Genomic DNA, 25,463 nt, shown 5'->3' with positions numbered 1-25,463 from the left:
AATCGTTATATTACAATTAAATGACGTTGTGTCGGTCCATACGTCCGAGATTGTATCGTCGTAAGGAATTAAGCAGGTTTGAAGTAGCTTGGTAGTTGAGTTATAGTATTAACGATATTGTCGTAAACTCGAGTGAAACAAGTCGTGAAGTCGGCTGATAAATATCGGGAAACAGCGCCGTCATTTGAACGGTTGTGTGATGTATGATGTATTTTCAGTATGATTTGGATCAGAGATAGAACCGTTTATTTGGGTTATAAAAATGTACTCTAGATAAAGTACATGAGGCAGTTCGGTTATAATCAACTCGTAACTACTATTCATAGCAAACAGCACGAAGATCAAATGAACCAAAAGTAAACTTATTTAGGAATTTTTCGTTTTAGATATTTTGATTGCGTCGACCGGAAGTCATGCGTTCGAATCCTGACCGGTTGAAAATGAACGTTACCGGAAGTAACGTGTACCAATTGGTCACGCAAGTTTACCCGCGAGTTTTATGACTCTCTGTCTGTCCTCCCAATTATCCGGGCGACTCTCTGTCGGCCAAAAAACTAACCAAGATGGAGCTTCTTTAATTATTTTGTTAATTAATATACCACTTATTATTATATCATGATTCATGATATAAAATCAGCTGAATAACTGAGATTCGGCGTTTGCCTTTCTCCATCAAGCAAGGTTTTCAGACACAAGGAAGGCAGCAGAGGAGGGCGTATTGACACAACCCTCGCTAATCTCTAACATAAACGTAAATTTAGATGCCAGCGAATTTTCATTAAGCTTCAGCCCCACATGTAGGTAAACAGAGGTCACTAAAGGTCACGCGAGGTGAGCAGGGTCACCTGTAGACGAGGGTACAATTAACTGATACACAGGTAGGATCTGACTGTAACATATGTTTCGTCTCTGTTATAAGTGTCTGATAATGAGGAATCCCCACGTATCGCCAGCTTTAAAGATACCAGGCCTACTCCAGTGTCGACTTTACACGATTACGTTTGATGTAAAGTGGCCCGTTATCTCGTCCTCTGGTGCATTCACGAACGTGCACATGAACGTGCAAGTTTGTATATATATAAATAGCACAATCAGACGACGTATAATTCCTGCCAACACAGAGCCTTAACTAATCAGGATGTTTTAGACGCGAATAAAGGTGTTTTTACAGGTTGTGAAACCACATGTTAAGTTAGACTGGCATGTTGTATATTTCCCTATTCAAGTGTGTGTAGATTTACCCTGTTATATGGGTTTTATTTCATAGTACATTTAAATTATTAGATATCATGGTAATATATTTAATGTATTAAATATTACGGTGATATATGAAAAGTATTCAATATCTAGTTATATGTATAAAGTAATAAATATTATGGTGATATATATAATGTATTAAATATTACGGTAATACATATAATGTATTAAATATTATGGTAATATATATATATAGTATTCAATATTATGGTAATACATATAAAGTATTCAATATTATGGTAATATATATGAAGTATTCAATAGCATGGTAATATATATATAGTATTCAATATCATGGTAATATATATAAAGTATTAAATATCATGGTAATATATACAATATATTCAATATCATGGTAATATATATAAAGTATTCAATATCATAGTTACAACGCTACTAGATTAATTGGTATGTTTGGTTTGTTTGGTTTTCGTTTTTAGTATTTGTTTTTTTGGTTTTGTTTTTAACCGTTTCCCTTTTTGTTTATTCAATTTACTCATTTCTTGTTGCGTAACATCAACAAAATACTCAATATCACTCGAATTCTTACATTCTTGGAAAACTGAAGCAATATGATTGTCATACAAAACTGGGAAAGATCGTCACTTCCAACTCCGTATTACAGAATGGGACAAAAATAATGGAAATCAAAGAATATGCATATAGAGATATAAGTTACATCTTTCATGAAAATATTTACACGAAACAATTTTAGTTTACGTATATTTCGCCAGAAGAAGTTACCATAACCCTAGAAGTAATGCGAACCTAAAAATCTATTTGCTCTCAATGAACTCTAAACGAAACCGGATCTACGTCACCGGGTGGGAGATATAATAAACGACTCGGTACCGCCGTGACGCCTAACCCGCCTACTTCGTCTATTGTCGTTATGAATGTTTAACAATGCATACCGAAAAACAAACACACCTTTAATTCAGCGGAGAATGACCAAATATGGATATTACGTGTAAGATCCCGATACGCATTGAAAAAAATGTGTATCGTCTTGAATTTTTATTCATAAGAATACAATAACAACAACAGTTGTATATAACGATTTTGTCGTTGTCTTCTCTCAATATTTGACGAGGAAAACAAACTACAGTAACAGCGAACACGCAACATATCTAATTGGGCGAGAGCTTTGGTTGGAATTTTAACAAGATTCCACCATAGCACAAAGTTTTACTGACATTTAATTCTAAATACTGTGCATGCATCTATTCAACGTTGCGATGAAGCAAAATTATTTCTATCAAAATTCAATGTTTTATAATCAACGAAATTCTTAATTTCTTCCACAATTGAAATACACTGTATGTCTTAATTTGGTTACGTTGTCAAATCCTGTTTTTTTTTCATTGAGATGTCAGACTATCTGTGGGCATTTGAAGAAAACTTGTAGACATGGGATTCTCATCACCTTCAACAATGTAAAAATGGGGATGATGATGATGATTTAACCTGAAAACGATACAAGCAATGGTTTATATAAATAAAAAAATACATGTTCTCGTTTGTACGACTGGTTGTCGACAACGTGTTGCCGCGAGAGGAGAAACAGATTGGAGGGTAAAAGGTACAAATTAAAAACTCATACCTGGCCGACTGGCTGGCGTATGTGGATTAGTGGATTATTGGGGGGAAGCTGTGTAAGATTGGGAATGTTGGCACCAGAGGCGCGAGTCGGAAGTGATTATCGTGAACCTCAAACCCAGCAGCCAGGACCGTGTGTGTTAAAATTAGCAGCCAAAGTGGCAGGACTTAATGAGCCAATCATACATAGGTATGTTTACGGATGTATCCGGGCTCTCTTGGACCTCAATCTACGATAAGTTTTACTTCTGTTTTTGTGTCTTAATTAGAATTGCATAATGGAAGTAACACTCAATATTATAGTCTTAAACTCTTACGTATCTGAATCTCAAAATCAAATATCTGTTATTGTCCGTACTTGCCACATGCTTCTTCAAAGATTACCTATACGAAAAGACTGACACGGGACAGGATTGTCAATGATAATGCTAAAAATGATATTCGGCGTTTGGAAAATTTTCATTTCTAATTTCAACAACTGTTCATACCCTGATTCAATTGTTACTCAGTGGATGCCAGGCTATTAATAGATCGGGTTTGTGTTACGGCTATATATGTGATTATAAACGGTATAGAAGGCCAAAACACTCACAAATTACCCAATGTTGGTTCAATCCTGTTTTAATTATAACTGATTCGGACCCATGTAGATCGTTAGTGCCATACGCAAACAGGTGGCAAGTAACAAGGTCAAGGTCTCCGAGAAAGCGGGGTCGCCCAGGGGTCAATCAGACTCCCTGTCAGTGTGGAGATTAACCCATTCATCCCCACTTCCGAATTAGATAAGATTGGTCCATGGGGCTAACGAGTTTGTACTTGCAGGAAAACAAACATGTCCCAGGACCCTCATATTATGACTGTTGTGGTTATGAATAGACAACTCACTACTGTCAGACCGGTACCCCTATCAGGAGATTTTGTTTCCTCTGTTATTGTGAGCCTGTTTGTTTCCGTACTTTTATCAATGAAACTTTACGTTTAAATCGTCCTTGATGACGGCGCTCTAACAATTGTAGTTATCATAAACAAGTTTTTAAATCACGACATTAAAAGTTTAATGTACGACGTTTTACGTTGGTGTTACACCTGTATAAGTTGGGAGGCCAATACGACAGGTATTTTTAGGTATTGTTACGGTGCTGTTTCGTGTGGGGTCATGACGTGCAAGTCGCTTCGGTGCATGTGCCCGGCGCCAACTGGCGCACATAGGATGGCGTGGGCTCTCCGACACGGACGGGACATCGGCAGAAACACCTTCTAGTGTGAAAGGTGCCACATCAAGGAGGGTACACAGTCTAAACCAATGTCGGATCCCTCTGTATACACTCCTTATCTTGGCCTGACTAGATAACCCGGGATCTGTTCAAAGCCCCGCTAACAGAACATCTTTATCGTACAGTAATATTGCATTTCCTTCGCGGCTTTTCAGATGTACATACAAGATATAGAACTGTTGGATTACTCTGTCAGAAACCATGAAAGAGATGTATGTTGTCGTTAACATTGTTTACGTACCACACGAGAACGTGAACAGGCCGTTTTGATTGTTTTTTAATTGTTTTATAGTTCAGAACGCAATTGTCGCATAGCAAGGATCACCATGGGTCGATTAGCCATCGGGTAGGCATGCAAAGGTCCAAGCAGCAAGAAATAATAACAACATACTTATTTTAATTAATGAAATGCGATTTCCTATCCCTGACAGCAAATATAAAGGCACTCGCCGTGAATATAATACCTCGTGTTAGTGGAGAGGACTCTTACTGATTGTGTCATCTGACAACAACAAACATGGCATGTTTACCTGTGAACTACCAATTGAACTTATCATGAAAGATGAAATTTTGTTTTCTTTGATGTGTTAGGAATCAATATTACCCCTTTTTTTTTTAAATTCGATAATGTATTCAAACAAACCAAGCAAATATGACTAAACTCAAATATAACTAATTTCCTTTTTTCATTTTCATTCAAATTTCATTTTACATTTTAAGGATTGTTTAATTTCCTTTATTGTATACAAATCCCAAATGAAAGTTAGTCTAAACACGAATATATGACAGCCGCTCAAATCATACACCACACGCATGTATTTCGCGCACACAGGAGGTCGTGTTTGGTTGTGAATCAGTGCCGTGTATCAACTGCGAACACTACTTTAATTGTATATATTATATTGTATATATGGTTTTCTCTATACATCATGTCAATATGTGAAAACAGAATAAAATTAATTGAATTAAATTGAATTGTCTAATGAAGAATATTATGAATAATATGAACACCGATTTCATGATTGAACAGGAAAAATAATTAGTACCTCTTACGTCAATCAGAAGTGAAATAAACGACCTTTCAAATCGATATGCATTAGAAATCTACCTTGGTGATTGTCGTAAAGCCAAACTTTTCTTCATTCGAAGACCCAAGAGATGTTTAAAAGTCTGGAATCATTTATCTGTTAGTATTAGTACACCCTAAGTTACACCTATGTTCCGGGTGGGATTTCCCAGATTGTAAGTTCATCAAGGACTTGTGTTAATTAAGGAACCACAAAATAACAAGTAAACAACTCCATCTAATTCCCTGTCACGTACTCCTGCGCGTGCAGATGTCGTGTGTTAATATAGGTACCATGTAATTTCGCGCTATCACCGCCATGGGCCTTGACAGACGATACTGTCTATGTTCACGGTTTTTTTGCCGAGAATGTGCTAATGTAATGTTCTTGTGTATCTGATTTATATTTTGCCATTTCCAAAAAAACATCTTTTCACCAAGGTCCCTAAACACGCAGGTTGTATGGTGTGACTATAGTACTTGTGTTGCTGAGAGTATGTTGTAATAACTGGCAATGAGGAGGGTCTAGTTTGTACTTACGGAAGGTCATACAATGTATGCACGTGAAGGGGCGGGGTTCAATAAACACACATAACAAAGCCTCGCCCGCGACGTAACGTAAACATGACGGAGTACCAAAGCATGATTCATATACAAATAGCTCGGGCAACAGAAATGGCGGGCATGAATAACGTACTTTTTTATCACCTGGCGACTGGTGCTGGTATAGTGTACCGTAAACTCGCTATCGCATAACACTAGAACGATTTGTGGTGATTTGGCGGAACAGGAAATGTCCGGCAAAATGAACTACATCAGAAAGTACCAAGAATAATTTCAATATTGCGTGACCAGCACCAAAAACATGTTGATTTACGTCATCAATCGTCTAGTTAAAACAGTGGGCCAACGTCACCATCATTTGGCAACACATGTAATGATACAATACACATTTACTATTGTAAGGAATCATTAGACAAATTACCGTTATCTCAGACACGATACCGTTAATAAAAACCGCTAGGGTTATGTCGGTCTGACAGTTTGTATCACGTGCTGTTCATGTTTTGACAATGTCGACCCCCTGTAACGTCAACCTCCTCACATTGTGTTGGAGAGTCAAGTTGAAGGGGTGATTCGTAAATGGCACGTGGACATGTCTACTTAGGCGCCAAACATCCGCAGAAATTAACAATATACTATTTCCATGTCAACAACCATTGTTACTAAAGTTTATCAACAAATGATAGCTATGTCAGTAATTTACTGTATACCTGGCTCCAGCTCATCAATGATCTTTAACTGATTGGATTAATTCCTTAACTCATGTAAAACACTGGAGCTATGGAAGTTAAAGTTTCAAGTTATACTAATGTATCGCTCTTGTTGGCCCGGATGGAAGTGTAGGGAGAAAATTGGAGTACCCCGACAAAGCCACGTGATCGCGTATTTAGTTTATAACTCATTTGAAATAATGATTTAATATGCAGGTTTTAAAATTATAAACGAAAAGCTATGTATTATCTATAAGAACGGCCGAGCTTGCTGTGTGGAGTTAAGAAAAGACTTGCTGGGAGAGAGTTGACAAACGGATTGTGCTATTGGTAGTTTGTTGAATGAAGCGTCAAAAATCGATTTATGCCACAAGATGGCCAAGAGCTTCAGCTAAACGACAACGACGAGTCCGTGGGAAAAAAATCGAGGAATCAAACAGCGTAACACTTTTCATAGAATGTTTGTCATTAATTAGTGATGCTAATTGGAAAACATACCCTTCAGTTAAAATTTCATTAACACTTCATGAAAGACTCATGAATCACTGCTCACTTTTACGTGAAGCAGCCCCTCCTCCCGCCGACCTCCTCCCGTCAGAGGGGGCTGATGGGTGTGTCACTATGTAATGAGTGATGCAGTGCGATGCCACCCTGGCGCACTCCGCGTTGGTTCTGTAATTAAAGTTATTGCAATACATAAATACATAAATGTCCTCCGTGCCCATAACTCCCATACGGGGTGACATCTACGTCAACTGTTATAAGGTCACATTGTGTTGGTATGATACATGTCAAAATAATGGAAGTTTAACCTGTCACGCGTGTCAAATTATAACGGTGACCTTATATGGCCAGAGTGTAAATTAATGGTATTACGTCTGTTTAAAACACCTGCATTCTATATCAGTGACGTCAACAGGTTAATTAAACCGGCAAATTAGTTTCGATACGAGAGAAGCAAAAATATACATCATGTTGATTTATTCGGGACGCTAAGCCGAAAATTGTTGGCATGTAATTATCAGTAAGCCTCTTATGAAATTAGTGAGTTTTGATGATAGCATTTTTATATAATAAGTTTGCAAGGGAATTTAACATGTTAGATCGTTGAAGGATTTGGTGATAAAATCCAACACTATAAGAAAGAGTTCCGATGTACGATATAAATGATACACCTGTTTATTTGTCTGTACACTGATTCCCCATTACACCCGCCGCCTCCTCCCTCCCGTACACACATAAACAGTGCCAACACAACAGATAAATGGCCCCACTTCAAACATATTACATGACGTAACTTGTGCATAGAATTACGTAGAAGCAGTTTCGATGGAAATTCCAGGGGAGGTAACTGATGTGATCGTGTTATGATTAGTAGATATGATGTACATCGTTTGTCACGTGGTTTGCATCTTTTTGCACGATAACTCGCGTAATTTGAGCAAATAATGGTTAAATGCAAAACAACGAGTCCGTTAATCAGTAGAAAACTAAGGCATGGCTTTCACCAGTAATAATTAATTTTAGCGAGTAATAAGGAGAAAAACTACAAAATTAGGTAAGCATTCATGTAAATAAAGGGGTAATACACATAAATAAAGCCAAGAGTTGATAATGATCGACGCGGCTTTGTGTTTAGTCTAGTACGCCCAAGAAATACACCTCGCATCATGGCACCGGAAGCTGGCCTTCCGTCAAGGTGGTCAAGGAATGATGCCCATGGTTAGATTACGTCAAATAGGACTAGATAACACACGATCGCGGCCCATCTTGTTTGTATTGTTGGTGTAGATATTACAGATAAATTTAACGGAAAGTACACCGGAAGTGGAATTTGGAGCTGTCTCTGGTGGAAAAGAAACTTTAGTAAACTTCCACAGCGTTTTTTTTTTTTAAAGAATATCTATGTCTTCCTAAAACCAATAATTTAAGATATGCAGAAAACATATCATTTCCTACTGTAGTAACACTTGAATACACATTCTAAACAAATCTCGGACTTCGTGTAAGTTAGAATATGTAACAAATGAAACTTCTCTAGAATTTTTAATTTAATTGAGTGGTTCCTCTTTGTGGCGTCGTTTTCTAGTGTTGCTTGGTCATAGATAACTCCAACTGTCGATGGGCCGTAAAACAGTATAAAAACAAAACAAATCTACATCCACATGACATGCGAACACACGTCATCCAACTGTCACTTTTGTGCAGAGTAACTTGCGCGATGCCATGTACTTTGTACGACGTGTAGACTTAGCTAGGCTTATCTGTAACCTGGATCTGATAATGATGGCAAACAGTCGAGAAAAAGACAGTTAAAAGGACCTGATTTAGGGAATATAAATGGTTTGTAATGAAAATCATCTGCTGGCAAATAAGACTGACACTTATTACTCATTAAAACTCTCAATGGGAAAGAAACTGGATCCATTCCGGAATATACCAACCTATCCGCTCCGCCATTTACATGTACGTCGGTTGCGTATAAAATTCCGGGTCCGTAATTGAAGCGGATTAATTCTGGGAAAACGAATGTGTGATTGTAGATCATGTGGCCAAGTCAATAAAACTCGATTCAGAATTGCGATAATTGTCCTTGATATGTTTTATGACGAAATGTATACGGCAGAGAAGTCGTAACTGTCACAAACATTTATTTACATTCAAACGGAATATGTATATACATGAACGCCGAGCGAGTGCATTACATTCTTATTGTGAAGTGGAAGCGAGGATCAAACGCGCCCGAATACTTACCAACGTCACAAATGGCGGGCTGACTCATAGCGTCATGGAATAAACAAGGTCAGATACATACATACGTAACCAAGGCAGTATCCTTCTTTTGTATACAAATACTACTTCTGATTGTGTATATCAACTTAAAGGATCAACACTTAAGTTCTCTTACTATTTCAAACTTTCAAAGTAAGGATACATACACAAAAAGTCTATTCACGGAAAGCATGCTCTATACGTCTGGAGATCAGGTTTAGTAAAGCATCATCAATATGTTATCGTTGAACAATTTCTAAAAACAGACTCTGAGAACATGACTTCGACTTATTGCCCCGGAAACACTTTTGGTGATATCTACGCTGTGAATATTTCATTGTTCCGACTTTGGCCATGACTATTATAAGGACAACTATGCTTTAGTTGTCTATCGAACGGTTCCGTGAAAAACTAGTCCACCGAAAGGACGTTAAACGCATTAATGATGAATGCGTGTAAATCAATAATGATATCCGTGTAAATTAATAATGATATCCGTGTAAATCAATAATGATATCCGAGTAAATTAATAATGATATCCGTGTAAATTAATGATGATATCCGTGTCAATCAATGATGATATCCGTGTAAATCAATGATGATATCCGTGTTAATCAATGATGATATCCGTGTTAATTAATGATGATTTCCGTGTAAATCAATAATGATATCCGTGTTAATTAATGATGATTTCCGTGTAAATCAATGATAATATCCGTGTCAATCAATAATGATATCCGTGTAAATCAATAATGATATCCGTGTAAATCAATAATATCTGTGTTAATTAATGATGATATCCGTGTAAATCAATGATGATATCCGTGTAAATCAATGATGATATCCGTGTAAATCAATAATGATATCCGTGTAAATCAATAATATCTGTGTTAATTAATGATGATATCCGTGTAAATCAATGATGATATCCGTGTAAATCAATGATGATATCCGTGTTAATCAATGATGATATCCGTGTAAATCAATAATGATATCCGTGTAAATTAATAATGATATCCGTGTAAATCAATAATGATATCCGAGTAAATTAATAATGATATCCGTGTAAATTAATGATGATATCCGTGTCAATCAATGATGATATCCGTGTAAATCAATGATGATATCCGTGTTAATCAATGATGATATCCGTGTTAATTAATGATGATTTCCGTGTAAATCAATAATGATATCCGTGTTAATTAATGATGATTTCCGTGTAAATCAATGATAATATCCGTGTCAATCAATAATGATATCCGTGTAAATCAATAATGATATCCGTGTAAATCAATAATATCTGTGTTAATTAATGATGATATCCGTGTAAATCAATGATGATATCCGTGTAAATCAATGATGATATCCGTGTAAATCAATAATGATATCCGTGTAAATCAATAATATCTGTGTTAATTAATGATGATATCCGTGTAAATCAATAATGATATCCGTGTTAATTAATGATATCCGTGTAAATCAATAATGATATCTGTGTTAATTAAAGATGATATCCGTGTTAATTAATGGTGATATCCGTGTTAATTAATGATGATATCCGTGTAAATCAATGATGATATCCGTGTTAATTAAAGATGATATCCGTGTTAATTAATGGTGATATCCGTGTAAATCAATGATGATATCCGTGTAAATCAATAATGATATCCGTGTTAATTAATGATGATATCCGTATAAATCAATGATAATATCCGTGTCAATCAATAATGATATCCGTGTAAATCAATGATGATATCCGTGTAAATCAATAATGATATCCGTGTAAATCAATAATAATATCCGTGTCAATCAATAATGATATCCGTGTAAATCAATGATAATATCCGTGTCAATCAATAATGATATCCGTGTAAATCAATGATGATATCCGTGTAAATCAATAATGATATCCGTGTTAATTAATGATGATATCCGTGTAAATCAATGATGATATCCGTGTAAATCAATAATGATATCCGTGTTAATTAATGATGATATCCGTGTTAATCAATAGTGATATCCGTGTTAATTAATGATGATATCCGTGTAAATCAATAATGATATCCGTGTAAATCAATAATATCTGTGTTAATTAATGATGATATCCGTGTAAATCAATAATGATATCCGTGTTAATTAATGATGATATCCGTGTAAATCAATGATGATATCCGTGTTAATTAAAGATGATATCCGTGTTAATTAAAGATGATATCCGTGTTAATTAATGGTGATATCCGTGTAAATCAATGATGATATCCGTGTAAATCAATAATGATATCCGTGTTAATTAATGATGATATCCGTGTAAATCAATGATGATATCCGTGTAAATCAATAATGATATCCGTGTAAATCAATAATATCTGTGTTAATTAATGATGATATCCGTGTAAATCAATAATGATATCCGTGTAAATCAATGATGATATCCGTGTTAATTAATGATATCCGTGTAAATCAATAATGATATCTGTGTTAATTAATGATGATATCCGTGTTAATTAAAGATGATATCCGTGTTAATTAATGGTGATATCCGTGTTAATTAATGATGATATCCGTGTAAATCAATGATGATATCCGTGTTAATTAAAGATGATATCCGTGTTAATTAAAGATGATATCCGTGTTAATTAATGGTGATATCCGTGTAAATCAATAATGATATCCGTGTAAATCAATAATGATATCCGTGTTAATTAATGATGATATCCGTGTAAATCAATAATGATATCCGTGTAAATCAATGGTGATATCCGTGTTAATTAAAGATGATATCCGTGTAAATCAATGATGATATCCGTGTTAATTAATGATGATATCCGTGTTAATCAAGAATGATATCCGTGTTAATTAATGATGAGATCCGTGTTAATTAATGATGATATCCGTGTTAATCAATGATGATATCCGTGTTAATCAATGATGATATCCGTGTTAATCAATAATGATATCCGTGTTAATCAATGATGATATCCGTGTTAATCAATAATGAATGATGATATCCGTGTAAATCAATAATGATATCCGTGTTAATTAATGATGATATCCGTGTAAATCAATAATGATATCCGTGTTAATTAATGATGATATCCGTGTTAATTAATGATGATATCCGTGTTAATTAATAATGATATCCGTGTTAATCAATGATGATATCCGAGACTTAAAAAGCTGGGTGTACAAGCGAAACATACAACCTGACCGTACTGTCTTAGTACATGTATATATTACCTGACTGTCTTAGTACATGTATATATTACCTAACCGTACTGTCTTAGTACATGTATATATTACCTGACCGTACTGTCTTAGTACATGTATATATTACCTGACCGTACTGTCTCAGTACATGTATATATTACCTGACCGTACTGTCTTAGTACATGTATATATTACCTGACCGTACTGTCTTAGTACATGTATATATTACCTGCCCGTACTGTCTTAGTACATGAATATATTACCTGCCCGTACTGTCTTAGTACATGTATATATTACCTGCCCGTACTGTCTTAGTACATGAATATATTACCTGACCGTACTGTCTTAGTACATGTATATATTACCTAACCGTACTGTCTTAGTACATGTATATATTACCTGACCGTACTGTCTTAGTACATGTATATATTACCTGACCGTACTGTCTCAGTACATGTATATATTACCTGACCGTACTGTCTTAGTACATGTATATATTACCTGACCGTACTGTCTTAGTACATGTATATATTACCTGACCGTACTGTCTTAGTACATGTATATATTACCTGACCGTACTGTCTTAGTACATGTATATATTACCTGCCCGTACTGTCTTAGTACATGAATATATTACCTGCCCGTACTGTCTTAGTACATGTATATATTACCTGCCCGTACTGTCTTAGTACATGAATATATTACCTGCCCGTACTGTCTTAGTACATGTATATATTACCTGACCGTACTGTCTTAGTACATGTATATATTACCTGACCGTACTGTCTTAGTACATGTATATATTACCTGACCGTACTGTCTTAGTACATGTATATATTACCTGACCGTATTACCTGACCGTACTGTCTTAGTACATGTATATATTACCTGACCGTACTGTCTTAGTACATGTATATATTACCTGACCGTACTGTTTTAGTACATGTATATATTACCTGTCTTAGTACATGTATATATTACCTGACCGTACTGTCTTAGTACATGTATATATTACCTGACCGTACTGTTTTAGTACATGTATATATTACCTGTCTTAGTACATGTATATATTACCTGACCGTACTGTCTTAGTACATGTATATATTACCTGACCGTACTGTCTTAGTACATGTATATATTACCTGACCGTACTGTCTTAGTACATGTATATATTACCTGCCCGTACTGTCTTAGTACATGAATATATTACCTGCCCGTACTGTCTTAGTACATGTATATATTACCTGCCCGTACTGTCTTAGTACATGAATATATTACCTGCCCGTACTGTCTTAGTACATGTATATATTACCTGACCGTACTGTCTTAGTACATGTATATATTACCTGACCGTACTGTCTTAGTACATGTATATATTACCTGACCGTATTACCTGACCGTACTGTCTTAGTACATGTATATATTACCTGACCGTACTGTCTTAGTACATGTATATATTACCTGACCGTACTGTTTTAGTACATGTATATATTACCTGTCTTAGTACATGTATATATTACCTGACCGTACTGTCTTAGTACATGTATATATTACCTGACCGTACTGTCTTAGTACATGTATATATTACCTGACCGTACTGTCTCAGTACATGTATATATTACCTGACCGTACTGTCTTAGTACATGTATATATTACCTGACCGTACTGTCTTAGTACATGTATATATTACCTGACCGTACTGTCTTAGTACATGTATATATTACCTGTCTTAGTACATGTATATATTACCTGACCGTACTGTCTTAGTACATGTATATATTACCTGACCGTACTGTCTTAGTACATGTATATATTACCTGACCGTACTGTCTTAGTACATGTATATATTACCTGACCGTACTGTCTTAGCACATGTATATATTACCTGACCGTACTGTCTTAGTACATGTATATATTACCTGACCGTGCTGTCTTAGTACATGTATATATTACCTGACCGTACTGTCTTAGTACATGTATATATTACCTTACCGCACTGTCTTAGTACATGTATATATTACCTGACCGTACTGTCTTAGTACATGTATATATTACCTGACCGTACTGTCTTAGTACATGTATATATTACCTGACCGTACTGTCTTAGTACATGTATATATTACCTGACTGTCTTAGTACATGTATATATTACCTGACCGTACTGTCTTAGTACATGTATATATTACCTGACCGTACTGTCTTAGTACATGTATATATTACCTGACCGTACTGTCTTAGTACATGTATATATTACCTGACCGTACTGTCTTAGTACATGTATATATTACCTGACCGTACTGTCTTAGTACATGTATATATTACCTGACCGTACTGTCTTAGTACATGTATATATTACCTGACCGTACTGTCTCAGTACATGTATATATTACCTGACCGTACTGTCTTAGTACATGTATATATTACCTGACCGTACTGTCTTAGTACATGTATATATTACCTGTCTTAGTACATGTATATATTACCTGACCGTACTGTCTTAGTACATGTATATATTACCTGACCGTACTGTCTTAGTACATGTATATATTACCTGACCGTACTGTCTTAGTACATGTATATATTACCTGACCGTACTGTCTTAGTACATGTATATATTACCTGACCGTACTGTCTTAGTACATGTATATATTACCTGACCGTGCTGTCTTAGTACATGTATATATTACCTGACCGTACTGTCTTAGTACATGTATATATTACCTTACCGCACTGTCTTAGTACATGTATATATTACCTGACCGTACTGTCTTAGTACATGTATATATTACCTGACCGTACTGTCTTAGTACATGTATATATAACCTGACCGTACTGTCTTAGTACATGTATATATTACCTTACCGCACTGTCTTAGTACATGTATATATTACCTGACCGTACTGTCTTAGTACATGTATATATTACCTGACCGTACTGTCTTAGTACATGTATATATTACCTGACCGTACTGTCTTAGTACATGTATATATTACCTGACTGTCTTAGTACATGTATATATTACCTGACCGTACTGTCTTATTACATGTATATATTACCTGACCGTACTGTCCTAGTACATGTATATATTACCTGACCGTACTGTCTTAGTACATGTATATATTACCTGACCGTGCTGTATCAGTACATGTATATATTACCTGACCGTACTGTCTGAGTACATGTATATATAACCTGACCGTACTGTCTTAGTACATGTATATATTACCTGACCGTACTGTCTTAGTACATGTATATATCACCTGCTTGTTTTAACTTCAGCCTTGATATATTGTCATTCTGAACATTCGAAGTATTTTCACGTAGTATTTCATTTGCCTAATGACATTGATTTGTGCTTTTCATCAACATCTTCGCTAGCTGAAGTCATATATTTTATGTGGATAATCTCGTACGCCGCATTGAGAAAAACAATGCTTTAGGACTTTAGATCGATTATATACAAAAGTACATAATATGTACCTATACCGACGTATTTCCACATTTTTCATAATTTTTTTAAAACCATAGGGAGTCTGCAAATGTTCCGAACTTATGATATTTGTTGACATAAATTCTCCATAGTATGACTCCGGGGAGTATCTCCATCCATCGAGAGACAGAATAATGAATGAGTTGTCTGTCTCGGCACTGCTGTTCGCCAGGAAGAACGGCCATTGACGTCCAGAACGCCGATCCATGGAGTTCCAGCTCGTAATACCCGAAGGAATGTATCATTCAACCGGCACTATCGAAATGTTAATTCACCAACCAAATCTTACCTCCTCGCGGGCTCAATGTAAATATTTATATTTAGTACCCGTATCTCCATTGAGCTTTCAAATGCAAGAGAGCGTGACTGCACTTTTGCATTGGACCACGACGTTTCCATCACAGCACAGCTAATTCATACAGAGTGATGGTACTACCAATGCATTAAGTCGATGCGGATAAAACTGTGTATTTTCTACATATAGACCATAGTTATCCTGGCGGAATGTACACTGCTTATGACATCCACCACTGCGATCAGAAATAAGATTCATCAGTAAATCCAGTGATATTTTACAAGCCTATAAATCACTTCTCTGATGCATTAGAACATTGGTAACTTGATCAATTGTTAGTATGTATCATGGCTATCCATGGGTAATGTTGTTGACAAGATAAAAGTGCAAGTTTCAGGAGAACACTGTAAGCTCATGTTGATCACGTATATGCTCACAAATGTCTACAGTAGAGACATTTGTTTGACAGGATTTTACTTTGAAAAAAAAACATAAGCATCCATTCTCTTTTGACCTTGAAATGCAAATTGCGGTTGTGGCTTATATTGTACAAATATAGCATATAGGGAAGCTCTTCAATTAATAAAAAAATTCCCGAATAGATACTTTTTCAATAAATACCCGAACATAATTTCATGAGAAATAGATAAAATGTGGAGTTTGTAGTTTACCTCAAACTCTGCGGTGGAACTATTGTTCCTATAAACAGTCCCTAAGCTATGTTCAGAGTTCTACATAGTGTCTAATAAGAGCATTGTCTATCATTAAACAAACCACGTGTCAATAGCAAGGACCATGGTTAGCCATGACACATCTTCTCCATTGCACCAGACTGGTGATTTATGCTATATACATGAACCTTACTATTCTTCTGTCAATTTTATCTGAAACCCGATGTTGACGTATACAAAGTATATGCGTACCTTCAGTTCGACACCTGTTTGTCGAGCAACTGTTCTCGTTTGGTGAACCTGAGCACATTTAAACATCTGTACCGTATGTTGATAATAGGTACCGGTATGTCAAGTATTTCAATATACATATGTATCTATTGGTTCTTCAAACATCAGTACCAGTATGATGAACTATACTGACAACAATATCGGTCACTGAGTATATGTACCGGTATCAGTCCACTGAGTATATGTACCGGTATCGGTCCACTGAGTATATGTACCGGTATCGGTCCACTGAGTATATGTACCGGTATCGGTCCACACAGTATATGTACCGGTATCGGTCCACTGAGTATATGTACCGGTATCGGTCCACACAGTATATGTACCGGTGTCGGTCCACTGAGTATATGTACCGGTATCGGTTTATTGAGTATATGTACCGGTATCGGTCACTGAGTACATGTATATGTACCGGTATCGGTCACTGAGTATATGTACCGGTATCGGTCCACTGAGTATATGTACTGGTATCGGTCCACCGAGTACATGTATATGTACCGGTATCGGTCCACTGAGTATATGTACCGGTATCGGTTTATTGCGTATATGTACCGGTATCGGTCCACTGAGTATATGTACCGGTATCAGTCACTGAGTATATGTACCGGTATCGGTCACTGAGTATATGTACCGGTATCGGTCCACAGAGTATATGTATATGTACCCGTATCGGTTTATTGAGTATATGTACCGGTATCGGTCCACTGAGTATATGTACTGGTATCGGTCCACTGAGTATATGTACTGGTATCGGTCCACTGAGTATATGTACCGGTATCGGTCCACTGAGTACATGTATATGTACCGGTATCGGTCCACTGAGTATATGTACCGGTATCGGGCCACTGAGTATATGTATATGTACCGGTATCGGTCCACTGAGTATATGTATATGTACCGGTATCGATCCACTGAGTACATGTATATGTACCGGTATCGGTCCACTGAGTATATGTACCAGTATCGGTCCACAGAGTATATGTACCGGTATCGGTCACTGAGTACATGTATATGTACCGGTATCGGTCCACTGAGTATATGTACCGGTATCGGTCACTGAGTATATGTACCGGTATCGGTCCACAGAGTATATGTCTCGGTATCGGTCCACTGAGTATATGTACCGGTATCGGTCCACTGAGTATATGTACCGGTATCGGTCCACTGAGTATATGTACCGGTATCGGTCACTGTGTATATGTACCGGTATCGGTCACTGAGTATATGTACCGGTATCGGTCACTGTGTATATGTACCGGTATCGGTCACTGAGTATATGTACCGGTATCGGTCCACTGAGTATATGTACCGGTATCGGTCCACTGAGTATATGTACTGGTATTGGTCACTGAGTATATGTACCGGTATCGGTCCACTGAGTATATGTACTGGTATTAGTCACTGGGTATATGTACCGGTATCGATTTATTGAGTATATGTACCGGTATCGGTCCACTGAGTATATGTACCGGTATCGGTCCACTGAGTATATGTACCGGTATCGGTCCACTGAGTATATGTACCGGTATCGGTCACTGAGTATATGTACCGGTATCGGTCACTGAGTATATGTACCGGTATCGGTCACTAAGTATATGTACCGGTATCGGTCCACTGAGTATATGTACCGGTATCGGTCACTGAGTATATGTACCGGTATCGGTCCACTGAGTATATGTACCGGTATCGGTCCACTGAGTATATGTACTGGTATCGGTCCACTGAGTATATGTACCGGTATCGGTCACCGAGTATATGTACCGGTATCGGTCCACTGAGTATATGTACCGGTATCGGTTTATTGAGTATATGTACCGGTATCGGTTTATTGAGTATATGTACTGGTATCGGTCCACTGAGTATATGTACCGGTATCGGTCCACTGAATATATGTACCGGTATCGGTCCACTGAGTATATGTACCGGTATCGGTCCACTGAGTATATGTGTACCGGTATCGGTCCACTGAGTATATGTACCGGTATCGGTTTATTGAGTATATATACTGGTATCGGTCCACTGAGTATATGTACCGGTGTCGGTCCACTGAGTATATGTACCGGTATCGGTCCACTGAGTATATGTACCGGTATCGGTTTATTGAGTATATGTACCGGTATCGGTCACTGAGTATATGTACCGGTATCGGTCCACTGAGTATATGTACCGGTATCGGTTTATTGAGTATATGTACCGGTATCGGTCACTGAGTATATGTACCGGTATCGGTCCACTGAGTATATGTACCGGTATCGGTCCACTGAGTATATGTACCGGTATCGGTCCACTGAGTATATGTACCGGTATCGGTCACTGAGCATATGTACCGGTATCGGTCACTATGTATATGTACTGGTATCGGTCCACTGAGTATATGTACCGGTGTCGGTCCACTGAGTATATGTACCGGTATCGGTCCACTGAGTATATGTACCGGTATCGGTCACTGAGTATATGTACCGGTATCGGTCCACTGAGTATATGTACCGGTATCGGTCCACAGAGTATATGTACCGGTATCGATCCACAGAGTATATGTACCGGTATCGGTCCACTGAGTATATGTACCGGTATTGGTCCACTGAGTATATGTATATGTACCGGTATCGGTCCACTGAGTATATGTACCGGTATCGGTCCACTGAGTATATGTATATGTACCGGTATCGGTCCACTGAGTATATGTACCGGTATCGGTCCACTGAGTATATGTATATGTACCGGTATCGGTCCACAGAGTATATGTACCGGTATCGGTCCACTGAGTATATGTACCGGTATCGGTCCACTGAGTATATGTACCGGTATCGGTTTATTGAGTATATGTACCGGTATCGGTCCACAGCGTATATGTACTGGTATCGGTCCACTGAGTAGATGTACCGGTATCGGTCCACTGAGTATATGTACCGGTATCGGTCCACAGAGTATATTTACCGGTATCGGTCCACTGAGTATATGTACCGGTATCGGTCACTGAGTATATGTACCGGTATCGGTCCACTGAGTATATGTACCGGTATCGGTCCACTGAGTATATGTACCGGTATCGGTCACTGAGTATATGTACCGGTATCGGTCCACTGAGTATATGTACCGGTATCGGTCACTGAGTATATGTACTGGTATCGGTCCACTGAGTATATGTACCGGTATCGGTCCACAGAGTATATGTATATGTACCGGTATCGGTCCACTGAGTATATGTACTGGTATCGGTCCACAGAGTATATGTACTGGTATCGGTCCACAGAGTATATGTACCGGTGTCGGTCCACTGAGTATATGTACTGGTATCGGTCCACAGAGTATATGTACCGGTATCGGTCCACAGAGTATATGTACCGGTGTCGGTCCACTGAGCATATGTACCAGTATCGGTCCACTGAGTATATGTACCAGTATCGGACCACTGAGTATATGTACCGGTATCGGTCCACTGAGCATATGTACCGGTATCGGTCCACTGAGTATATGTACCGGTATCGGTCCACTGAGTATATGTAGCGGTATCGGTCACTGAGTATATGTAGCGGTATCGGTCCACAGAGTATATGTACCGGTATCGGTCCACTGAGCATATGTACCAGTATCGGTCCACTGAGTATATGTACTGGTATCGGTCCACAGAGTATATGTACTGGTATCGGTCCACAGAGTATATGTACCAGTATCGGTCCACAGAGTATATGTACCGGTATCGGTCCACTGAGTATATGTACCGGTATCGGTTTATTGAGTATATGTACCGGTATCGGTCCACAGCGTATATGTACTGGTATCGGTCCACTGAGTAGATGTACCGGTATCGGTCCACTGAGTAGATGTACCGGTATCGGTCCACTGAGTATATGTACCGGTATCGGTCCACAGAGTATATTTACCGGTATCGGTCCACTGAGTATATTTACCGGTATCGGTCACTGACTATATGTACCGGTATCGGTCCACTGAGTATATGTACCGGTATCGGTTTATTGAGTATATGTACCGGTATCGGTCCACTGAGTATATGTACCGGTATCGGTCACTGAGTATATGTACTGGTATCGGTCCACTGAGTATATGTACCGGTATCGGTCCACAGAGTATATGTATATGTACCGGTATCGGTCCACTGAGTATATGTACTGGTATCGGTCCACAGAGTATATGTACTGGTATCGGTCCACAGAGTATATGTACCGGTGTCGGTCCACTGAGTATATGTACTGGTATCGGTCCACAGAGTATATGTACCGGTATCGGTCCACAGAGTATATGTACCGGTGTCGGTCCACTGAGCATATGTACCAGTATCGGTCCACTGAGTATATGTACCAGTATCGGACCACTGAGTATATGTACCGGTATCGGTCCACTGAGCATATGTACCGCTATCGGTCCACTGAGTATATGTACCGGTATCGGTCCACTGAGTATATGTACCGGTATCGGTCCACTGAGTATATGTACCGGTATCGGTCACTGAGTATATGTAGCGGTATCGGTCCACAGAGTATATGTACCGGTATCGGTCCACTGAGCATATGTACCAGTATCGGTCCACTGAGTATATGTACTGGTATCGGTCCACAGAGTATATGTACTGGTATCGGTCCACAGAGTATATGTACCAGTATCGGTCCACAGAGTATATGTATTGGTATCGGTCCACAGAGTATATGTACCGGTATCGGTCCACAGAGTATATGTACCGGTGTCGGTCCACTGAGTATATGTACTGGTATCGGTCCACAGAGTATATGTACCGGTATCGGTCCACTGAGCATATGTACCAGTATCGGTCCACTGAGTATATGTACCGGTATCGGTCCACTGAGTATATGTACCGGTATCGGTCCACTGAGTATATGTACCGGTTTGATGAGCAGCATGACTGATGTTCAATTCGATGTTCACGTTTAGGAAGTTGGATCAGTTACGTCCCTGGCTCAATGAAACATTTACTCGTACGATTTGTCTTCGTTATGTTGATGTGGGACGTTCGTTGATAAACAATGCTATCTTCATTATGACGTAATGTTCCGTCCCTCAAGCATTATGTATCATACCAAGCTGTATCAAACAGATAATCGCACCAATAGTCACCTGTGGTCTTTATACTTACTGAGCGGAACTAGAACCAGAATCGGAACCGGAAGTGAAATGTCAAATGTTAACAATAAGGGTCAACTTTATGTTATTTGGAAAAAGATACTATCATTTTATTTTAAGAAGAAATCCGTAAAAATATATACACACACCTGTTCAAAGGCGACGGAGCATTTCGTTATCTTCAGGAGTTCTGAAACATTACCTCTCGTGTTACCTGATGTATCAAATCTGAATTAAATAATACCAGGCTCATAAGCACGTGGCCGTGTTCCTTATCTGGTATTGGAAACATTGTTTTACCTGTCAAGGATCAAGAACGTGAATGGTTCGAATTCCAACATCACTGATGCCGACAGTGCGTGGAATGGAGAAATGACTGATAGCCGACAGTGTTCTGTGGAACTAACAGAACAGACAATGATATCTTGTTTAAAGCTAATTTTCATCAATACGATAAACACATCTTCTCTGTGTTTACGCCGCGGAGGCTTATCTGGGGAGTACAGAGAGTAAAGAGGTCCATCACTGTCACGTGAATTGACGGATTCTGTGAGACGTGTACACACTATTTCAACATCACAAAGGAATCGTTTATACACCAACACTAGAGAGAAGATTCTCTCTGTAATTTATTGTTCCAGTCCAATGTGTTTAACTCTACTTATAAAAGATTAAAGTACAGAATATATATGTTATTTTAATTGTGTATATCACACTTATTCTATTCCAGGACTGATATCGTGACGGACTACGATTGACCTACATATTAGGCCATTTCCCTATCTAAAGAGATCAGGATGTTCTATATCGGTAAACAAAACTTATGGAAATGCATTAACATTGGTACAAATTGACGTGATTCGTTGTCATTGTATTAACGGAGCGTACACGTAACTCACCAGACTTAAACAAAGTCCCGCAGATCAGCGTATCGATCACGCATGTAACGTAATGATGCTCGCACTTTAAAGCAAACGTTTTGTAAATGCATTTTTTATACAAAACGTTCATCACCAATACGGTCTGGCGGATCCTTTATGTGCTCCAGGTTTTGATAAGTTATTGATGTTCGACGCTTGACTGGACAGTATCTGATGATGATTAATATTGCATAGAAGTGAGAAATATCAGTGGTTATCCATTTCTCTGTTGACTTTTGTGTACATTTAACAAGCTTGTCGACAGGTGTGGCCTTCTATTTACGGTGTAAATCATCAAAACACTCCGGTAGCATGTTATTACATGACACACACCACCACCTCTAAGAGGTGCATTACGTGAAATAACGAAACAAACATGGAGAAAAGACAAAAAACACTCCATATGATGTAATACTCATTCTGATAAATCAGAGTTACTGCCCTTCTTTTCTCTCTGCCAGTGTGCACCTACTACGCCGTTCAAATGCTTCAATTGCTATATGACGAGACTGTGACGTCAATATGGCGTAAAAGGCGTTATTGTCGTATCTATAGCGACGTATGCGTCATGTATTTCGTGTTCATTTACGTGTGCACGGCGTACATACCCCGTACATTTCGTTGTTGTGTCGATGTCACCAGAGACTTGTGTGTGATCAGATATATACGTCTCTGATGTCACTATAAGGAGATAATGTGTCGTCAAAGTATCTTTGGCGTTGCGAGCACACCTGCAACGTATGCACGGCGTATGTGTGGTTTTTGTGGCGTACAGACCAACTCTCGTGTATGTTTCCATTATATTCCCGTACCTTGGATCTAGATGTTCCAGGACTGGGGATTTCTCTCTGGCGTCGCAGTTCCACATGGCTTCTACATCGGGGTGTGTCTGAATCTCCTACATTATCGGTTGGAAGGTGGTTCTGGGGCTGGCTGTGTTTTCTTCCATCTTTGTGTCCTTATGTCCTTTTGGAGTTCCTTACTTGGGAATGCCTCAGTTACGCAGCAGAAACTCGACACGTGGAACAAAACGCCGCATCAACGAGATGATTACGTCACACAAACACGTCATACGCCATTAATACGACTCATTACGTCGTAACTGTTCGCTCTTGAACTGCGTACAAACGCCAAAAACAGTTACGCCACGCATACACACACGCCACAGAACTTTCGAATTTGTCAAATTATGTCAATGTCCTTCGCGTTTAACCCGAGTACAGAATGTTTGAAGAATACGCCGTGGAAAGATACGAGAAATTGTGAGACTTGTATAAGCCATGTCCCCTGCGAAGAGATCATTTCAAATTACCGATTAAGTCATCAAAGGCATATTATTTACCCTAGACTGACTACCCGTCAATAGAATATTAAAGCTATAGATAAAATTGACCTTTATTATTTTGGTCTCTAGGACATTGTATAGGGTAAGAGGCCGCGGTGGCCGAGTGGTTAAAGTTATCACTAGCTCTCCACCTCTGGGTCTTGAGTTCGAATCCCACGTCGGGCAGTTGCCTACTACTGACCGTCGTCCGGGGTTTTTTCTCCGGGTACTCAGGCTTTCTTCCACCTCCAAATCCTGGCACGTCCTTATATGACCCTGGCTGTGAATAGGACGTAGGTTTAACAAAATAAACTAAATAAACCTAACTGATTCTATGTTTCAAACTAGAGGGGGAGGGCACACTCTAGAACTCGAATTTAGCTAAGCACGGGCTTACCAATGAACCTGCCTATCACCTGTTTCAGTCGTTTATACTTTAGTAAGCGAAATGACCATGACCAATTACAAAATAAGTTAGCACATACCACTGGTGTTTCTAATTTCCTGTTGCACTCCTGCATGGTTGATTATATATTGACCGTCACCTTTATCATAACAATCTACATCACATTAATCATAACAATCTACATCACATTAATCAGAACAATATACATCACATTAATCATAACAATCTACATCACATTAATCATAACAATCTACATCACATTAATCAGAACAATCTACATCACATTAATCAGAACAATCTACATCACATTAATCATAACAATCTACATCACATTAATCAGAACAATCTACATCACATTAATCAGAACAATCTACATCACATTAATCAGAACAATCTACATCACATTAATCAGAACAATCTACATCACATTAATCAGAACAATCTACATCACATTAATCAGAACAATCTACATCACATTAATCAGAACAATCTACATCACATTAATCAGAACAATCTACATCAC

Source organism: Pecten maximus, chromosome 3 (assembly GCF_902652985.1).
Source record: "Pecten maximus chromosome 3, xPecMax1.1, whole genome shotgun sequence".
NCBI lineage: Eukaryota > Metazoa > Mollusca > Bivalvia > Pectinida > Pectinidae > Pecten > Pecten maximus.
The sequence above is the reverse complement of the archived record's forward strand: the minus strand, read 5'-3'. Positions refer to the sequence as shown.